The 21,570-nt window shown below is 36.1% G+C and overlaps 1 protein-coding gene across 5 annotated transcripts in view; it reads right to left on the bottom strand.

Annotated features, from left to right (window-relative positions):
• Gtdc1 (glycosyltransferase like domain containing 1) overlaps nt 1-21,570 on the bottom strand; it is a 352,841-nt gene that overhangs the window by 270,526 nt on the left and 60,745 nt on the right. For 4 of the 5 annotated variants that reach the window (XM_028752204.1, XM_028752203.1, XM_028752202.1 and 1 more), the window contains one exon: nt 8,113-8,148. The exons of the other annotated variant lie outside the window; for it this stretch is intronic. The gene's annotated coding sequence lies outside the window, so the exon portion shown is untranslated. Of the gene's footprint in view, nt 1-8,112; nt 8,149-21,570 lie in introns of those variants that run through there. 5 annotated transcript variants of the gene reach the window in all.

Below are 21,570 nucleotides of genomic sequence, written 5' to 3' on the forward strand. Positions count from 1 at the left end.
ATGTCAAAGTATAAACTAGTTTTCAATTCCATGGGCACTTTATAAAACAGGTTTAGAATACTATACTAATATATACAGTATAGTTTTAAAACAAAGAAGATTCATACATGTACATGTTAAAATTTTTTCCAGCTTCAAAACTAAACAAACAAAATACACCCAACAAATATTTTGTAAGCTATGTTTTAGTAAAGATATATCATTGTAGTAGTTCATCTATGTCTTAAAGTACCCTTAATTAATAATTTCCATTTGTAAATATTCTCCAAAACATACATACACATATTCCTCTTAAACAAATTTTAAATAAGTACAGTTCTTGAAATAATTGTTATGGTAGAATACTTAAAAGATTCATAATTGAAATATTACCAACAACTCCATACATGAATTATACCTTCTCTGCCATTTTTGTTTTTTTTTTTTCGAGACAGAGTTTCTCTGTGTAGCCCAGGCTGTCTTAGAACTCAGTCTGTAGACCAGTCTGGCCTTGAACTCAGAAATCTGCCTGCCTTTGCCTCCCAAGTGCTGGGATTAAAGGTGTGTGCCACCACTGCCCAGCATTCTTTAACTTTTTTTTAATTCAAATATATTTCACTGTGGCCATTCAAAGAAAAATTACACAGTCAAAAAACATTTGAATTCCTCCTAGTTACCCTTTCAGTGGTTGAGGATAATGACAGATTAAAAAAAAAAATGACATTCTTCACAGGCTTGCTTTTCTTTACACACATACCTCAATTTGGTAAAATTTCAACTTCAAATCTCTGAAGCCAAAAAGCAGTGGGTACTATCTAATGTTCTCTAAGAGCAGCTTACTTTTAGGGACACAAAGGGGAGTCAGTGCAATGTGCTTCCTCCAATTTATAAAAAATTAGCATATAGAATAAGCAATATCTTACTCATTTCTCTAAAATAAAATTATAGGAACATAGTAAGTTGCCCAGAAAGGAAGTAAAAGAAAAAATGAAATGTTTAACTAGGGTTAATGGCTAAATGGTGGAATTACTAAAGTAATCTAGCTCTACGTTCTCCCTGAGACGAGGTATCCACAAGCATCATATACTTTATTCCTTAGCACTGCTTAAAGGACCAGGCTTCCTCTGTAAGACAGATTGAAGTTACAACCTTTTCTTCCAAAGACTCGGAGAACAAAAAAAAGATCATAATCGCAGTAAGAAATCTGAGTGTTATCTTTTAAGACAGGTATTCAAAGGCAGTCTATAAATATGCACATCTGAAAATAATAATCAAAGAACAGCATGCACCTATGTTTGAAAGATCATCTCAACTTCAATTGCATCAGCTGTTTTTCTCGTTAAGAAAAGTAATTCTACATTTCTTACGTGACATGTAATTACTCCTCTCAAATCTACTTTTATTTAGTTATCTTTTGTTGTTGTTGTTGTTGTTGTTGTTGTTGCTGTTGTTGTTGCACTAAAGACTGAGTTTACAATAAACTGAACAGACAGCATACAAAAGGCTTTTAGAACGATACCGTATGGGCCGGGGTAAGGAACAATCTGGACAGCCTCCATTTCAATCTGCAAGCCTGTCCACTTCTATAACACATTATACCACTTTTTAAAAATTAAGATAAAAATCCAAAAGTAAAAATATTATATCTTTAGCATTACAAAACAAGCACACTTTGGAAATTCTGCTAATAAAAGATAATAAGCATCTGCTTTAATTTGTAATTGGAGATTTAAGATGCAACATCCAACCCAGGCATACAAACCTATAGACTATTTAAAAAAAAAAAAAAACAACAGTATTTCAGCAGGGTATGTGTGGGTATTCAACTTATGCTTTAAAAAATTTTAAATTTAAAAAAACAAGCCCACACTTTTACAGAGGCACACTGGCAAGAGCTGATGAAACAGATGACACATTCTTGGAAATCAAATAAAAGCAATAGGGAAATGCCCATTGTTGCCTGGTGAAGGCCTAATCACATGGACACAGCTGGAACCAATGCAGATCAGCCATTAATAAAAGTGTACTGTACTCATCACTCTTGATGCATTTGAATTGCTGTTATAGCCAATTCCCAGAATTTGTTTGTGCGGTGTTGGTAAGATTGTTTTAGTAGGAAATGTGAGAAGATTTAGGACAAGGACTTAAAAAAAATAAATTCTGACACTAAAACTGAGAGTTGCTCAAAAATCAAAATGTCCTCCCTCTTAGCTGGCATCTACTAGCAGCAGTTCAAAATTCGCAGTGTGATCCTGAACAGAGGAACTCAGATGAACTACAGACTAATAGTGAGCAGTGTGAGAGGTCACAAAAGGTATGAAAGATCTGTGAAAGTGCTACACAAAAGTAGGCACAGAAGAAATTCAAATCTATCAAAAATCAGACAAATAGGAATCTAAAGATATCCTCTTGGAAAGTATTTCCCACTGAACTATGACACTGATCTACAAACATCCTGTGTGCTTAAAGAAAACACATTCATGTTTTGGAACACATAATTTAGAAATCATGATTTAGTGTTCTAGTTACTTAAGAGCTAACAATTCATTCAACTATTACTCCAAGGAGTTGTACTTAAAGTTATATTGCTTTTCAAATGAAATAAATCTCTAGGTATGATCAAAAATTTGTTACATGGCATATTAAAGATCAGAGTTAAAAAACAATATCATCTCATTTTTTGTTACCTAACAAATTTGCCATGTTTCCACAAATAGTAATTAAGTTACAATATAATTATGAAAACCACAATCATTCTTACTACATTCTGTGAATTTAACAAGATATAAAATTTATTTTCTACAATGAAAACTTCAATAACACTGATCAAAAGCTGTCTGCATATTATAATTCCTAAATTTGCAATATTTCTCCTATGTATCTATGTGCGTATTTCCTAAATTAATAATAGCCTTAGCAGTGGAAAAAAATATAGGTTTAAAATAAAATTATCTCTAGAGTTAATAAATAATATTTAATATATATTACTATCAAATATAACCAATTATAATATCGTCAAACTTTGGCACTATGGATTAAAGACAAAACTATAATGAACTTAAACTAGAACAAAGTTGTGGGACTGGGTAAGGGTATCTTGGTTCTTGGCTGAGCATGGGCCTGGAACCCCGAGACTCCAAGGGAGAAATGGCAGGTGTTCCGCCACATCCCCAGAACCCAGGGTCCTGATTTGCAGTCTAGTCTCCATGGACCTACATTGTTCAGTCATGTAGGCCATTACAGCCCCTTCCAAAGTGCACAGATAGAAGGCATGACTACAGGCCTCAGGCCCTAGAGATTTACATACTAAAGAAGCCCAGAGGGTACATCCAGATCCATCTACCATCCGCTAAGAAAATAAGCCCTGTTGGAACCAAGGACTTTCTCGTGTCATTGGGGCCTGCCACCGCCAAAGCCTCCAGCCTCTGGAACGTTAGACTTTCTCTTGTTTGTGGGACCCGCTGGCAAGGAAAGCCTCCGGGACTCTACCACGGCATTTTTCCCCCAGACAAAGTAAATAAAGTTTCAGCAGTGTCCCTTCAGGTACTGCCATAATCAGAAGCTTGAAGTTAACCTAAATATTCAATCCATGAAACCTGGCAGGGAACTCACCCAGATTCTTTTCAATACTTCTGAAGGAAAAACAAAAGTAGTCTTAAGAGAAAACACTGAGAGAGAGGTAATTGCACTAAGTTGTACATAAGCATTAAACATAAAAGCAATTTGAATATGTGTTTGTTTTGCTAAAGTAATGAGGCAATGTGTTGCTGAACCTGTCTTGTCTTGAATGAGAAACAATAACAGGTGAGTTTATTTAATGCATAATTCTAATCTACCTGTTTACCCAAACTCTCGAAATGAAATTTAAATACTTCCTAAATGAAAAAATACATCTCAGAAAAACATAACTGCTATGCCACAATCACCTTAATGAATCCATTATAGATGTAATTATAATGTATACACAGCATTTAAAAATACTTATTAATAATTCTAGCACAAATCACCATTTACCTTTTCAGTCACATATGTTGTTACCAGAATATATTATTTTTTCTCTCAATGTAAATAATATTTTAAATAAAAATTGGTCAAAATAATATCAATCTCAGCTCCAAAAATATAGTCTTTATATTTATACTGATTATAAAACACTAATATTTAAAATATAATTTGAAAGCATATCATTTTTCATTAATATAAAAGAAAACAAATTTATATTTTGAGGAAATTCTACAAAATTTCACAAAATTCTTACAAAAAGTAAAAAAGACCCTCCTCAAACCAACTCCCTTAGAAACAATACCATGTTTTCAGACTTCTAACAGTAAGTCATCAACTGTAATTTCATGAGAATTGGGAAATGTTTTTAAAGTAGTTTTGTCTTGCCTTTATTACCATTTGAAAGGAATTAAGTACACATCCTTTAATTTCATGGAATTTCATTTCTATATCCATGAACTTATCAAACATTAAACTAACAAATTTCCAGAAGATTTGAACTGACCCTAAATTTTAGATAAAAATAGAAAGCAGTTGCAAGTCTTTTGTTCTAAATGAGTCATATGATGCCCACTCGATGAAATGGAACATGCCTGGTACTGTTAAAAGGAACAAGAACCTGTAGCTAGAAAGATCAGCCCTAGAGAGAACCTAATAAATTTTACTCCGCTAAATGGCACTAAAACGACTATCAAAGCATCTGTCAGTCCTCACCAGAGATGCTTCTTCTTTTACTGTAACTTCAGTAATGTCAATTAACAAGATACCATCAGCTAATCAGCATATTGAGAACAAGAGACCATAAAGTACACAGCCCTAAATGAGACAGACATATCATACTCTGGTCCCCAAGGGATCAGAAGAGGGGACAGTGCTCTCCAAATACAACAGAGCAGTTACAGGTATGAACTCACACTGACTGTGCAGTATATACAAAACTTGCACAGATGTAGTACAAAGTCAACTGTAAACAAAATCGCCATAAACGCTAATAAAAGCAAATTCAATATAGTTCCTCTAAGAAACAATGCCATTTACTCAATATGGAAAGTGTACAGAGAAAGACACTACTATTTCACACACACTCACACACACACACGTTACACAATGGTGGTCTGCAAGAAGAGAAACAACGGTGTAAGTAGGAGAGATCAGGACTGTTTTCCTTACTCCAATGCTCTTGTGAGGGTAAGGCCTCTGCATCACAAAACCGCACAAAACTTGGTGACTCTAAGTCTGTGTCAATGTCAAGCTGCTTGTTCATTCTTGCTAGACTCCCTCTGTTGACAGTGTAGGACTGTCACTCTAATGTACAGAAAGAACAAAGTAATGTGGCACGGGGTAGTTGTTGAGCTTTTGTTTGGTTGGGGGGGGGGTTGTTTGTTTTTCTGTCCCTTTAAAGTCAGCTTTTCTTTGATAGGTACTGAAAAGAATTGAGAAACAAGAGGTGCACTGAAGGATGTATCTGCTGACAAATAAAATTAAAGACAAGTACAACACTGTTGACAGTTTAGAAGACATACGAGAAAGTAATATTTTTTAGCTTAAACTTTATAAGGGTTCTAAGACATTTAACTACCTGTTTAAAGAATAGAGACCACGAAACACATTATTAGTAATCATATAGTCATATATAAAATATAGAAAACTGGTATTAACATTTTTAGGCCACTACACAGAATGAATTGTTTCAGCTGCTAGTCTAACCTTGATCTCTTCAGAATTAAATAATCTGGGGAATATGTTATATTAGAATCTGAATATTTTATGCCTTCAAAAGGAAAGAGGTAAAAAATGATTTTTAAAATTTGCTTTAAAAAAAAAAAGCTAGGCGGTGGTGGCGCACACCTTTAATCCCAGCACTTGGGAGGCAGAGGCAGGCGGATTTCTGAGTTCGAGGCCAGCCTGGTCTATGGAGTGAGTTCCAGGACAGCCAGGGCTACACAAAGAAACCCTGTCTCGAAAAAACCAAAAAAATAAATAAATAAATAAATAAATAAATAAATAAATAAATAAAATAAAATTTGCTTCAAGAATTGAACCACAAATCATGTAGAAATCTGCAGACACAAACAGGAAAACCTTCTCTGCTATCCTATTCAGATCTGTACTAGCAGCAAAGCTAATACAAACAAGAAGGATAAGTGTGCACTGTTCAACCTTCAACTAATATCACTATCTGAATTGGTGACTAAAAACACCAACACTTCATTATCTCCTAGAATATGACCTTTCTCTCTCTAATATACAAGATAAGTAGAGATGGAGGTCCATTTTCTACATACCAATTGAAAGGAAAGAATGAACTGTGACAAGCCCAGATCCCATGCTGGCACACTTTACACTAAGCTCAGCATCATCTAGAAGCAGTATGCTTCTCCGTCCAATCGGGCAGGGAAAGTTGGATAACTAACACAGTGTTGATAAATAATACCAAAGGTCTTATAGCTGCTTCCGCCTGCATATCTCCATTGGATCAGTTGTTAAAGGAAGACCAGTAGCTGTCACAGAAATAGCAAGAACTAAAAGCAGTTACCTCAAATGTCACATATGGAGGCATGGAACATTTACCACCTGAGCATATGTTATTTCCAACAAAATGATCCCCTACCCAGTTTTGTTCATAACCACAGGATCTGACAGCAACTATTGATACGTTGTATGGAAAGGTGGTGAGGGAATAAAAACATGGATAAGAAACCAAGTGAGAATATAGCCAAACTTCAAACAATAGGCATGCATCTCGCAACTCAGATTAGTGTACAGACATGATACTATAGGATGACAGCTAAGCTAAAGGGCTCTGGCACAGTGGTTTACTTTGGGTGGCATGGGTATGTCTGTCATGTTATTAAAGAATGCATTAATTTGCTCCTCAGTTTCTTTTACATTTTCCTTTCTTTCCTCTAGCACATACTGTGTGGGACATTGACAACTGAAGGCCATGCATTCATGTACTGCCAATATGGTCCAAATAATGATATTTGATTGGCTTTAGTTCAACAAGGAATGTGTCAAAACTAAAAGGCTAAAAGAATAAAAGGTATAGAAGAAACCAGGAAATAAGCTGGGTTTTGTCTGCTCATTCATGGTACAGATGAAATTGGGTTTAGGGGGGCAGGATTCCTACAAAAAGCAGCCAAGCTAACTCAATCATAAAGAAAAATGTTAAGAAGTTAAATGTGTATAACTTTGCTGACAATAAACAACATGAAAGTTGTCCGCGACTCTCCAAAGTATACACATAACCGAGGAACTTTTATCTACTAAAGAAGTGTGAAAATATGAAATAATAATGAGAAAATTAAAAAAAATTACCTCAAGAAGCAGAAAAATGCTGAGGCATAGTGGAACACTCCTTTAATCCGCACACTCAGGAGGCAGAGGCAGATAGGTGTCTATGAATTTGAGGCCAGCCTGGTCTACCTAAGTTTCTAGACAATCAGGGCTTCAAAGAGAAACCCTGGTAGGGATTGGGGTTGGAAAGGAAGGGAAGAAAAAGGAGGAAAGGGGGGAGGAAGAGGAAAGAGGAGAAAGAAGCTAATAAAACAAAAAGGTTACTTCTCTTAGAAATATTGACCATCCTACTAGTCACACTACAGTAAACAGAAGATGATAAGGAATGCTACATACTGCCACAAGCCTGGAATGGGTGAGATCTGTTTAAATGAGAGACAGAACAAACATCTGTTAGCCCCAAAGTGGGCAACAAGGTCAACAAGAAATAATTCCACCAACCTGCAGCTGGGTGAAGCAATTGAGTCCAACTGGGGATATTTACTGGAACACAGTTAAAGAGTAGAAATGTGGAGAATCTATAAGCAGCTACATGGGTAACTCAAGAAAAGTCTGCCACCACCAACTATCTTCAAGAGAGAAACAGCCTCATGTGCCACCTAGTGAACCACTCATGAGATGCTCCTGCACGCCTCCATATGACCTGTTTTGAGACAAGCTGTGCTTGCTGGGTACCACTCATGGTGTTGCCTCCACTTTCTTTCCTCCTTCCAAAAGAAAATCACAGTAAGGTCTCCTATGGGGCATCACAGCTGGTCAGATTTCAGGACAGCAATGGCCGTGCCATTTGCTTCCAGGATGATAGTGTTCTAGGACATAATCCCATTTGCTCACCTTATGATCCAGATGTACTGGTATCAGATCTGGTACCTGCAAGATCACAAAAGGCATAGTTAAGACTACTGTCTTCAAATTGAACCCAATGTGAATTCTGAATGCTGACATGAACAAAAATACATGCACAAAAAGTAACTCCAATTCTTGGACACTCTTATGATAGCAAATGCTTAGTGAGCTTTAGGTTATTTTTCAATTAATAAAAACTTACTTGTTCAGTCTCCTTAAGGATTTTTCTAATTCAACTATAAATACAATAATTAAAATAATTAATTTAGACTGTGAGTCATTAGCTTGACTGAAATTTATGTACAATTGAATATATAAAATTTGTTGGTTTATATAAATAGATGTCTCTTTAGAGAGAAAGTCAGGTTCATGAGATTTATAAGCAGTTTCATAATTTAAAAAAAAAAAATAAAACAACAACAAAAAGTATCAAGAACTTATGCTGAGAACTGCAAAGCCCATAAGTAAATTGGAAAGTAAATGGATAGTTAGTTCAAATTTGGGATTTCCAACCAATGAAAACCCAGGAGTGCACAGAGACTGGCTGATACCTTAACACTAATCTTTGGGAGATGTAAAACATCATTACAGTAAGATGACTCTTTGTTCCCTATAAGGTATATACAGTCTTAAGGAGAACTAAAATTTTGCCATATACCTGTTTGCTATGACTACATTTTAGTCAGGATCCTTAGGTTTTCCAATAGTGACAGCAGCAAAATAACATAACTCACCAAGAAAAACCATATGGCAAATGTGCATATAGCAAAAAAGGAAGGACAGTCAAAGCAATAGGAAACATACTTATATACCACAAAATTATAGGAGTAGTTGAACTCATCTCTTAAAAGAATAATCTGAAAGAGTAATCAAAGTCAGAATACCCTGAATTTAAAAAAAAAAATAGGCTGGAGAATCCTCAAAGCATCTACTTTGAACAAAACAGCAAAGAATTTACAGCCAGATGGACTTTTCTAAACTGGGACATGAGGAAAGGAGGGAGGGAGAGAAGGAAGAAGGGGAAGAGAAAGGAAGCCTTAAAAGACAGAAATACAAATAGGAGGGAAACATACTTTCTAGAAATGCTTGTTTCAATGATTGAGCAGTATATTCTCTAAAAAAAAACTAGGTTTTGACATTCACATACTGACTATGAATTGCACCTGGTATTTAAAATTCAACAGTGGACATGGCAAAGCCCTGCCCTTAAAAACAATTAATTTAGGTGAGTAGAGAAAGAATAAAGGAAAACAAAACTGTCATTAGAAAGATCATTTGAATTTGTGATGCAAAATATGAAAGAAACAAACAAAATGATATCATCAACACATGAGAGAATAGCCCATATTTTTTATCTGGTATACCTTAGAGACCCTCAACCCAATTCCCAGTCAGTCAGGATCTTAGAAAACTAAAACCAAGAAGTAACTAGGGGGAAGTTGGTCAGAAAGCTGCACTTCTGAAAACAAAATAGATATTCTAGAAGACAAAATATCAAGATCTCTGTTTACGCTCTTCAAACTTCACTTACAAGTCATAATCTTGTGATACACACTCGACCTCTAGATGATAAGTAAATGAGAATGCTTCTGTATACTTTAAAGAAGTAGGTGAAAGCAGTATGCACTTTTAATAAAAAGAATTATTCTATCCAAATTCTTGTCAATCTCAATTCCAATTTTTAAAAATTGGTTTTGTTCCTCCAGAAAAACTTCATAAATTCCAGCAGTCAAAGTAAGAAGGAGTATGGTAGCCTGTTCCCCAGAGGGAATACATACATGCAGGCCTTTGTGTGGTGTCCTCCTGAGTAGAAGGGGTGGTATGGGTAACCAAGTGTACTGGAAATGACCTTGTCTGCTACTAAAGATACTGAAACTTCATTCCCTTCCTTTTTCCCCCTATTGGGCCACTAATTTTGAATGATCACACCTATCATGTAAAGACATTCAAGCAGCCCCTGGAATGGTCCACGTGACTTTTCAATCAACTCAAGTAAACAACATCCATGTGAATGAATTATGTTCCAAGTCATCCAGGCCAGTCAAGCCTTGAGGTAACTAACACCTGAGACCTTGACTGCAACTCTAGAGAGCCTAAAACTCTAGTGGTTTAAAAAGAAAATGGCATTTCCAATATGCTAAATAAATTCAAACTCAACCAAATCCATATACAATTTACAAAGCAGAAACGAGCAAATCAAAGTAGCAGACAACTGTAAGATCAAATCTTATCATTAATCTGCTCTTGTAACAGAACCATATTGAAATTTTCCAGAGTATCTAGGTTCAAAGTAGCAAATGACAAGTTTAGTATTAAAATAACATCACATGATTCTCTTGGCTTGCACTGTTCCCAGATTCTGAAAAGTAAACAATGTAACATATACCATGAGTATGCTTACCTCATTAGAGCTTTCTGCAATCCAAACCAGTTTTTTTTCCTGATACTAATAACACATTCTAACATGGAAAAAAGTTGTACCTGTTTTGTAACACCTTCATTTTTATATCATGAGTGACATCTTCATTTCCACAATTAATTCCTCTATCTGTACACAGAATCCTATTCACGGACGCCATCTATAAGAACTTGCTCCATCAGTTTCTTTCCTTTATCTTCAACCTTTATCTACCCACAGTTTCCTTTTCCTTCAACAATAGCACATTCTTTTCAAACCTACCAGACTTATCCATAAAAAGGTTCATAAAATATTAATATGTGCTCATTAAAAATATATATGAAATATATGTATGAAAATATATATGAAATATATATTTCAACTTATATTCAATGCTCAAATTACTACAAGCTCATGCTATTAGCTATCACTTTACTAAAATAGCTACCATTAAGTTTAGCAACAAGCCAACCACTGCCTATTTTCATTCTCACTCTAGTAAGCAATGGCTACTTCTACTCATCGTGTCTCTGAAGCTCCCTTCCACTGGTTTCTAGAACACAACAATCACACAGCTCTCCTCTAGCTGATAATTTCTGTCCATTACAATGAGCACCTTTTCTAGGAATCCCCTGGGGTTTTACCATTCAGGTTACGCTTTTAATCTGCTCCTGATTTCAGAACTTCAATTCTACAATTTTATCCACTGATCACTCCACAATCCCAGAGTTTCCCAATATATTTTCATAATATGAATTCATCTCTATTTCTTAAATCTCTCTTTACCAATTGTTTTAAAATATCAATTGTTTATATAAAGCCTCCCAAACTTAAAAGCTCCTTTATAGCTGCGGTGTGCAATACCAGTAGTTCCATGTGCCTACTAAGCACCTGAAATCTGGCTACTCTGGACTGAGAAGTACACTCAAAGCAAAGCACACAATTATTTAAAAGACAATGCAAAACATAAGAATGTAAACAGTTTTAATCATTTTATATTGATTACATGCTGAAATAATATAGATATATTGGGTTAAATAAAATGGGAAGATTAATTAAACTCATTTCTTTTTACTTTTTAATGTGGCTATTAAAATTTTTTAATTATTTGGCCTATGTTATAATTTTATAGAATGATACAACTCTACACATTAAAATAAAAAAAATACAGTACTCCTAAACAATAAAACTAAAAAAGAGAGACAAATAATATTTTTCTATACTGCAGTCTATTTTACCTTGAAAGTTTTATTATCTTGATAGCTTGTGGGATCACTACTGGATGATGAATAAGAGTAGGAGGAACTGCCATCACAGGGAATGTTACATATTCCTAATCTCAGCACTCAGGACACAGATGCAAAAAATTTATGAGTTTCAGAACAGATATTACTAACAAGACTCTGGTTAAAAGAAAACAGAAAACAAAAATAAAAACAAAAAGGAACCAAACGAAGAAAAAAAAAACAAAAAAACAATCCTCCTGGAGCTGTAATCCACCACTTACCCACCACAAGTGAGAGCCTAAGTAGTTCCTTTATACTAATGCAAAGCACTCAAAACATAGCCTGTTAAAGTACTAAATCATATCCAATAAAAACAATTTATTCAAAACTAGTTCATAAAATGCAAATAACTAATTTTGATCTCTTATGTGGCATTAGTTTTTCCCTCATCCTCTTTAACAAAGAGACTGATATGAATAGAAGGTAAATTCGCATGGTCATATGCACAGTAACAATGGAGCAAAGCGGAAAAATCAGGCAACCTGACTACAGACACCATCCCTATCACTACTTTTTCTTGGCTGAACAAAAGAACTAGACTGATCTAGTACTTTCCAAATTCTTAAACCAAGAAACCTAAACTAAGACTAAAAGAAAAAAAGTCAGATTATAAATAAAGCTTCCACTAAGCATAAATACAAATATAAAAGTACAGAAATTTTACATTTCAAAGCAAGACTATGTGAACAGAGATGAGTCTTAGAAGAAACAGTGGATAAAAACACACACATGGCTTCTTAACTCTTCAAAGGAAACATCCTCAAAAACACGCATGCCCCCTGGGTCAAAAGAAGACGAGTATTCATACTATGGGACCTTTTGGAGATGTGAATGTACTCTGTTTCATAGAGTTTCATGGGAACTACATGTGTGATTCCAACACTTGGGAAAAAGCAGCAGAAAAATGAGGAGTTCAAAATCTTCAGTTAAATAGCAAACTTCAGGTCAATTTGGGCTAAATGAGATCCAGTATCAAAAACAAAGAAAACAAAAATGCTGCATGGGGGCTAGGGAGTAGGGAATCGGTTCTTGAATTAATTCCCTGTATCAAAAAAAAATGTGTGGAAAAATTCATATGTGAATGATAATACTTATGTCCTGTATTTTTGTATGCAGTTTGTCAAGGAAAAGAAGGTATGCTTTTAGAAGATGGAAATGTTGAGAAGAGGAAAGGGATCAGCAAGAATAGGACTAGAACAAGGAATTGTAGTGGGTTGAAGAGCATCAAAACAAACTGTGTGTGTTATAGTTGTGATTACAGGGTGTCTTAATCAGGGATTCTATTCCTGCACAAAGCACCAGGACCAAGAAGCAAGTTAGGGAGAAAAGGGTTTATTCAGCTTACACTTCCACATTGCTGTTGATCACCAAAGTTAAGTCAGGACTGGAACTAAAGCAGGTCAGGAAGCAGGAGCTCATGCAGAGGCCATGGAGGGATGTCACTTACTGGCTTGTTTCCCCCTGGTATGCTCAGCTTGCTTTCTTATAGAACTCAAGTCTACCAGCCCAGGGATGGTACCACCCACAATGAGCCCTCCCACCCGTGATCACTAATTGAGAAAATGCCTTACAGGTGGATCTCATGGAGGCATTTCCTCAAGGGAGGCTTCTTTCTCTGTGGTAACTCCACCTTGTGTCAAGTTAACACAAAACCAGCCAGTACACAGTGATACTATGACCAAAAACAACTTGGGGAGGAAAGAGTTTATATTTCAGCTTATACTTCCAAGTAAATAGTTCATCACTGAGAGAAGTCAGGGCAGGAACTTGGAGGCAGAAACTGAAGCAGAGGCCATGGAGGCCTGTTGCTTACTGGTTTGCTCCTGAAGGTTTTCTCAGCTTAGTTTTTCAAAACACCCAGGACCACCAGCCCAGCAGTGTTATTACTCACCATGAGCTCAGCCCTCCCACATAAATCATCAATTAAGAAAACTTATCATTCTCTTGTCCCAGACCAATCTGGTGGGGGCATTTTTTTCTTCAGGTTCCTTCTTCCCAAATGACTCTGGCCTGTGTATATATGTATATATGTGTGTATATACGTATTATACAACAGTACATATTGTAATATAAAATAAAGAATTCATACGTATCTCTAGAAGTATACTCAAAAGTTGTAGTTGTATGTATCCAGTCAAGAGATCAGAATATAAGAATACAAGTCCTCATGTCCATTATTGATTGTAACATTTTGACCAAGTAAACAGAACTATTCAACTTTTTTTTAAATAATCCTGAAGTCTAAAAATAAAAAATAAGTAAAATAATGCTGAATAGCTAATTATAGAAATCTTTTTACTTGTGCCTATAAACATGGATCAAGACTGCTGTTGTCAACAAGTCTATGAACACCCAGCCATCAGGAAAGAACCAAGGCCAGGTATAGCAGCACAAACATATAATCCCAACACTTGGGAAGACAAAGCAGGAAGATACAGAGTTAGAAGACAGATTTGGCAACATAAGAAGATCTTACCAAAAAATACACCTGCAAAAGTCTAGTACCAAACACAATCATCAAACCTGCTTAAAAGTGTTAAGTGTTGCAGACAGCCAAATGACAGACTTAAACAGTAGAGCTGTCAATACAGAATTATATTTAATATGTTTTTAATTATTTAGGAAAAAATAAATTATTCAAAAGTCAAAATTAGTAATTCTAAAATACAGAGTGATCCAAATAGCTGCAAAACCTCTGTCATGGTTTGACATTGAGCCTTTTAGCCAAGCTCTTGTTTTAAATCATTGTTCGTTAGCAGCTGCATTATTTAGGGAAGATACCAGAACCTCTAAGAGATGGGAACAAACTGGGGAATATAGGCCTTAGAAGGTTACAGGTCCACAGGCCTCTTTTCATCTCTTATGTCTACTAGGATATGAACACCTTGAGCTGCTTGCCATGATACACTAAATCCTCAATCTCCTGAGCTTAAATAAATCTTCCTTTCTTTGGTTTTGTACCACGTTTGTTGTTGTTCTTATTATTATTTTGTTTTTTGTTTGTTTTTTTAAGATAATATTTCCCTATGTAGCCCTGGCTATCCTGGAACTAGCTCTGTCTGTGGAAACAGGACCAAAAAGGATGGGTAGTGAGAGGTGATAAATCCTGGGAACTAACTCCAGAGGCCAGCATCAGGGAGCAGATCTGAGTTTATTATGCAGCTTACATGCAGTGTTTAAGTGGATCCCAAGGCCCTAAATCCAAGACCAATCATATTTCTCCACACTGTCATCATGGCCCAATGAAAGCCCTGCCTGATGAAGTTAACTCAAAATGGGAGCTGGGAGGGCAGAAGCCACCACTGTCCTGACCTCAGTTCCTTTCAGTGGTCTCACTTGTGTTGTGGGAGCCATCTTAGATCTAAAGTCATGTATGGCAAATCATGACTCTTGGAGGAGTTGCAGGAGCCTGTTGCATCTTGCTCTTCATCCCACATTCTCCTTCACAAGTTTGATCTCCACATCCCCTGTATCTGTACACCAGGAGGCTGGCCTCAAACTCAGAGATCGCCCCTGCCTCTGTCTCTCTCTGTCTGTCTCTCTCTGTCTGTCTCTCTCTGTCTGTCTCTCTCTCTGTGTCTGTTTCTCTCTGTCTCTCTCTCTCTCTCTCTCTCTCTCCCCCCCCCCCAACTTCTGACTCTCTGCCTCTCTCTGCCCCTCTGTCCTCTGTCCCTCTGCCTCTGCCTCTTGAGTACCAGGATTAAAGATGTACACCACCAAGCACAGCTTGTATCAAGTATTTTTAAATTTTTAAACTAATTTTATTAGTTAAAAAACAGGGTGGGGGTCTGAAGATGAGAATACAAGATATCGGGTGGGAGAAGACAGAGGGAGAGAGTACTGAGAGAGACAACTGGAATTGGGAGCAGGGCATCTCTGTGACTAGCTAGAAATATAATGCGATGGAATCTCCCAGGAATCAAAGAGTGTGACCCTACCTAAGATTCCTAACCATGAGGGAAGCAGAGCCTGAACCAGCCATCTCCTGTAACCAGACAACACTTCTAGTGTGAGAATTGGGATACTAACCCAGCCACAAAACTTTCAACCTACAATTTGTACTATGAAAAGATATACTGGAGTAAAGGTGGTCTAGAAATTGTGAGTGGTCAAGCAATGACTAGTCCACCTTGAGACCCATGCCATGAGAGAGAGCCCATCCATGCCACTACCTGGAAGGGCAGGAGCCAGAGCCTGGATAGGCCAAAGGCCTAAGATAGAATCAAAGGTGACTGGGAAAGAAAGAAAGAAAGAAAGAAAGAAAGAAAGAAAGAAGGGAGGGAGGGAGGGAGGGAGGGAGGGACGGAGGGAGGGACGGAGGGAGGGACGGAGGGAGGGACGGAGGGAGGGACGGAGGGAGGGACGGAGGGAGGGACGGAGGGAGGGAGGAAGGGGAGGGAGGCTCGCAACTGCCTGGAACATCAGCTCTGGGAGGATCTGATGTCACCAACCACTGAGAGCACCTGTACTTACTCACTAGACATGAACACAATATAAAATATTTATTAAAAATACATCTTTTTAAAAATGTAAAGACCCTATTGAGTATACTAGAAAACTATTGGACCTGATAAATACTTAAAGCAAAATTGTAAGACATAAAATCAATATTAAAGAAAATAAAACATGAGCCTTCATTTATACTAATAGTGTACTCTCAGAAAAAAAGAAATTAGAAAAAAATCCATTTAAAAAAATTCCAAAAGAGGACCAAAAGAAAAAGGGACCAGAAATAAAACAACAAAGCTATGATCACTTATTTCTTTACAATTGTAGCAAAACGAACACTGGAAAATAGCCTATCCAATAAACAGTGCTTGTAAAAATGGATTTCCACCTACAGAAGACAGAAATTAGATTCATCTTTTACCTTGCACAAAAATCAAATTCAAAAGGGATCCAACTTTAATTTAAAACCTAAAACACTAAAGCTTCTAGAAGAAAACAAAGGGTACACTTTTTAACATGCTGGGGTAGGCAAAAACGATTTTCATAGAATACCAATAAATAGCACAGGATTAACCCCTATGTCAACATATGAGTCAATGTGAAACTAAAAGGGGTTTTTACAGTAGAGGAAACAAACAGTAGAGCAAACAGCCCACAAAAAGGTAGAAATCTTTACCAGCTACCCTTAATACATATGATTAATACGCAGAATTTGCAATGAACTGCACAATTTAAATACTAAGCAAGTAAAACTGCCAATCAATAAAATGGACTAATGAACTGAATAGACACTTTTCAAGCAAAGAAGCGCAAATGGCCAATAACTATTTTTAATAGTGTCCTATAGCTGTAGATAGCAAGAAAATGCAAATTAAAAACAATTTTGACAATAAATATTAAGAACCCTTATTCTCAGTTGGTAGGAGTGGAAGTTAAGAATGAAGTCTTTTTGCTTAAGTTTTTTACAGGTACAATCTTTTTACAATATCCACAGAAAACAATGGCTTGTTTTTATTAATTTATACCATGGTACTATTGCTTGTTGTCTTTTTTTTTCTTCTTCAGTTATGTCATATAGTTAGCCAAATGAAATAAGATTGGATTTCCTCAATCTTTCATAGCTTTGAATTTCATCTTTTGGCACCCAGTTCATGATCTTTTGACAACTACTCATTTCACACCACACTAAATATCTCCCTAAAGGCTATCAATCTAGCCTGTAGGCATATTTCCTAAATAAAAATCTTTGTAAACCTAAAATTTGCATTCTAAAGGAACAAAGGATCAAAAACAGTTGCTCACCTCTAAGAGTTTAAAATGCATTACAATTTTTTTAAAGAAAGAGTTACTGACTATTTGCAAAATACTGTAATAGTTATTAGAGGTGAAAGTGTGAAAACAAGGCTTGAAATTGGTAAATTCTAAACCTTTAATAAGAGTTTATTTCAGAAGTTTTAGGAACACTCAGCATGAAGGGAAGAATGGAGAATGATAGACAATGATAATCTTAGTCATCTGCAGGAGGTCTTATAATTTTATTTCTTAGAGGTTAAGGGAATTATGTGGTATTTTGTATATTCTTAGTCAGTAAATGACTTCTTATGTTGGTATGTATACATTTACTGACTAAATAAAACAACAAAAGACATGACTTCTTTAATCAATCAATACATAATTTTCACTTATAGCCTTCTAGATACAAAAAAAACTAACAAACACTAGGTGATCTAACCAATAACAGCACCCTTAAAACAAAAAGCTCCCAACTGCCTCTGAGGAAAAAGAGCAAAATCATAGCCAAAACTTTAAAACTGCAGTAAGTAGTTAATGTGTTTGTTAACTTTAAATTTTTAATAGGTTTCTTCATTTAGTTAATATTTCAAGTCCACCATTGGTACACTATTCTTTCTGTCAAGTAAGAACATAAAATCTATCCTGGACAGCAAGGAATTCATTCAAGACACCCTGATTGAGACTGAAGAAGGATTTATAAACATAAACAATATACATTTAACAATTAAACAGATAAATTTCATCATGGAATGATTATTTTAAAGCAGGTAAAATACTTATAAAAACAGGAAGGGGAGAATCAGCTGCTTGACCTACTACTGAGTTCAAATAGAAAACTGAAAAAGCCTAGTTTGAAACGTATTATTGCTTCCTACATTGGCAGCACACAGGAATCACTTGGCAAATTTAAAAGGAAAAGAAACAAACCCTGCCTGACACATTCAGCCCCAAAGGACTTGCTTCATCAGTACTTTTCAGATGTTCATCTGATGACTTTCTTGCGTGTACCTAAGGTTGAGAAACACACTATGGAGTACTGGTTCTCATTCTCAGCGTGGTAGTATCTAGACACCAAGAGCAACTGAGAACTTGTTACATCCATTTCTCAGTTCCCACCTTTTCTACAACTCTCAAAGAACTAAAAACTTTGGAATGGAGCCCAGTGTTTTAAAAAAGCCCTTCAAGCAATTGTGAAGTATACTGTTTGAAAAGCACTGCTATAGAATAAGGACCTCCCTGTCTCAATTCACTCTCCACAATTCACTAGCTCCATGACCGTCAGCATTCTAAGCTTCACCTTCTCCTCCTAGAAAAGTAGCAGCTACCATTTGTTAATCACCTAGTAAGAGGCAAAGAATGTGAGGAAAACACTTTATATATACATTAAACTGAACCAGCCCTAGTTTGTTTCTATTGTTGTGATAAAAAAAAAAAAACCTCAGAGAGGAAAGCATTTAGTTCACCTTACAACTTCTGGTCCATCATGAAGAGAAGTCAGGCAGGAAATGAAACCTAGGCTAATTAATGGAGGAGTGTTGCTTACTGATTTGCTACTCAGGCTTGTTCAGTCTTCGCATTTAAAAAGCAACTTGAAAAGTCACCTTTTAAAAGACTAGTCTTTTTCCCACAGTTACAAGACCAAACTCAGTGTTAAAAGAATAAGATCTCTAAGTTTTCTGAGTAATAAATTTATTTCTCCAAATATATCTGATTTATATATGCTATTGTACTTCATTAAAATTCAATTATTTAAATTTTAAAATTTGTCTCATTTTAAACACAAATTGCATATGCCAATGTGGCAGAACTACAAGTTGGTATTCAATGGTGACTGAATTTAAATAAAATCATAGGTATAAAATAATGTTTTAAAAATATGCATACCATGTTATCTAGACAGTCAGAAGTACTTGGATCTAAAAGCCTTAAGGGATTTGTTTAGATTTACTGAAGCTATACCTGCTGTCAGGAAACAAAACACTGGGAAGGTTGATCAAACACATCTTCGCCTCAAGTACCTTGTTAATGTTTTCCACAAGCACTATCCAAAATATTAAAAGTCAAAGTAAGACAAAGGTTTCTCTTCATGTCTATATTTAAATGATCATAAGCTTGATCAAGCATGCAAACCCCTTTGGGCTTGAGGTTCTGATCAAAATGTCTTATAGGAACATTAAAAATTGAGTGGGCATAAACAAGCCCAAACCCAAAAGCACGGAGCTTGTGACAGCATTGCTGTGATCTGTGCAATTTATGTGCAACAATACTGGTAAAGTTTGTGAGGGAATATGAGCAACTAATTATTGTCTTTTGCTGGAGGGCAGGTATGCTGATCTCTACAGGTGTCTCTGTGGTACTCAGCCTCAGATACTGCCTTCTGAAAGCATTCATGACACCAACTTGCTAAAGCCCTGGTAAACATCTGACAGACCACCAGATTGTAGGGTGTTTGGGGTGGGGGTGTGAGGCTGGGGGAGGTGCGGTGTGGGGTTTACACAGATAGCTACTTCTTAAAGTTACCACTAAGAAAAAGCAGCTGGGAAGACTTCACAGAGTTTGTTACAGAATACTATTAAAACAAGACAAACAATAAATTTAACACAACTGACCCTATCAGTCAAACACTAATGATACCAATAATAGTAATGATGCATGTCATAATATACAAATCTTAAATTTTTAAATTGCTATTTTTAATCACAAAAATATGTAGTTTTTAAATAAAACTCTTTTTATTGATAAAATCATAATATCCAGTATTACTTAGGCAATTCTATGAAGCCAAAACAAAAAGTGATGGATCCGTTGTTAAGAGCACTGACTGCTTTTAAAAGGGACGCAAATTCAGTTCCCAACATCCACATGGCAGTTCAAAACCCTCTGTAATTCCAGTTTCAGGGGATGTGAAGCCCTTTTCTGTCCTCTTCTGACATCAGACACATACTATATAGGCAAAACACCCAAACATAATAAAATACAACAAAACTTCTTTAAAAGACAAAACAAAACAAAAAAAAACCCAAGAAAAATATGTATATACGCAAGTTGAATATACACACAAATATACACCCACAATAGCCAGAAGAAACAAATAAAAAGGTTTCAAAGGACTGCCTGTTAGTAATCTGTTAAACTCTACCTCCACAGTTACCTGGCAGCGGCCAGGTATGCTCCGCCCCACAGTTACCTGGCTACAGCCAGGTAGGCCTGCCCACTATAAAAGAGGCTGCTTGGCCCCTCCTCTCTTTCTTGCCCCCTCGACCCTGCGCCTGCAGGTTGCCATCTCCCCTCCCCTCTTCCTTTCCCCCTCTCTCCACGTGGTCATGGTCGGCCTCTCCTTCCCTCCACTTCTCTATGCCTCTCTCTCTCCTCCCGCTCTCCCACTCTCTTAATAAACCTCCCCTCGTGGAACCGTCTAGTCTGCTGTGATTTGTTCCAAGCTGCGCCATGACAACCTTTCACTGCCTACACAGAAAGGGACAAAAAAGCATGAGCAAGGAACTACATGTTTTCTAATTGGTCTGTTATAACTGTAAGAAATTCATAAGAGGGGAGTGTATTACCTGGTGAGTGTAGTACTGTTACAAAATAAGAATTAAATGAATCAGCCATGTTCATGAAGAAATTGTTGACAATGTTTTTAATAATAAAAGGCAGAAAAAAACAAACTATATAGCACTAAATTATTAATAAATTATTTTTGATTATTACAATTATATGATAATTTTAAATTATGTACAAATTACTTATTGATATGTAGATATGCCCATAATTATGAGATTAAAAACTAATAATTTGAAAATATATGAAGAACCAAAAACACAATACATCAATAACATTAAAATGTTAATGACTAGAATTTTCCTATTTCTCTTTGGACTTCTCTAGTTTTCTAAATTTTCTAAAGTAAGCAATGTCCTTGGAAACAATAATACAAGTGGAAAAAATTTACTACAGCTCACAGTTGCATGGTAACCAACAGTCCATCATGTGAAAAGTCATGGTGGCTAGCCTTGAGGC

The sequence above is a fragment of the Grammomys surdaster genome, unplaced genomic scaffold, assembly GCF_004785775.1.
Source record: "Grammomys surdaster isolate TR1022 unplaced genomic scaffold, NIH_TR_1.0 125888, whole genome shotgun sequence".
In the NCBI taxonomy this organism is placed as follows: Eukaryota; Metazoa; Chordata; class Mammalia; order Rodentia; family Muridae; genus Grammomys; species Grammomys surdaster.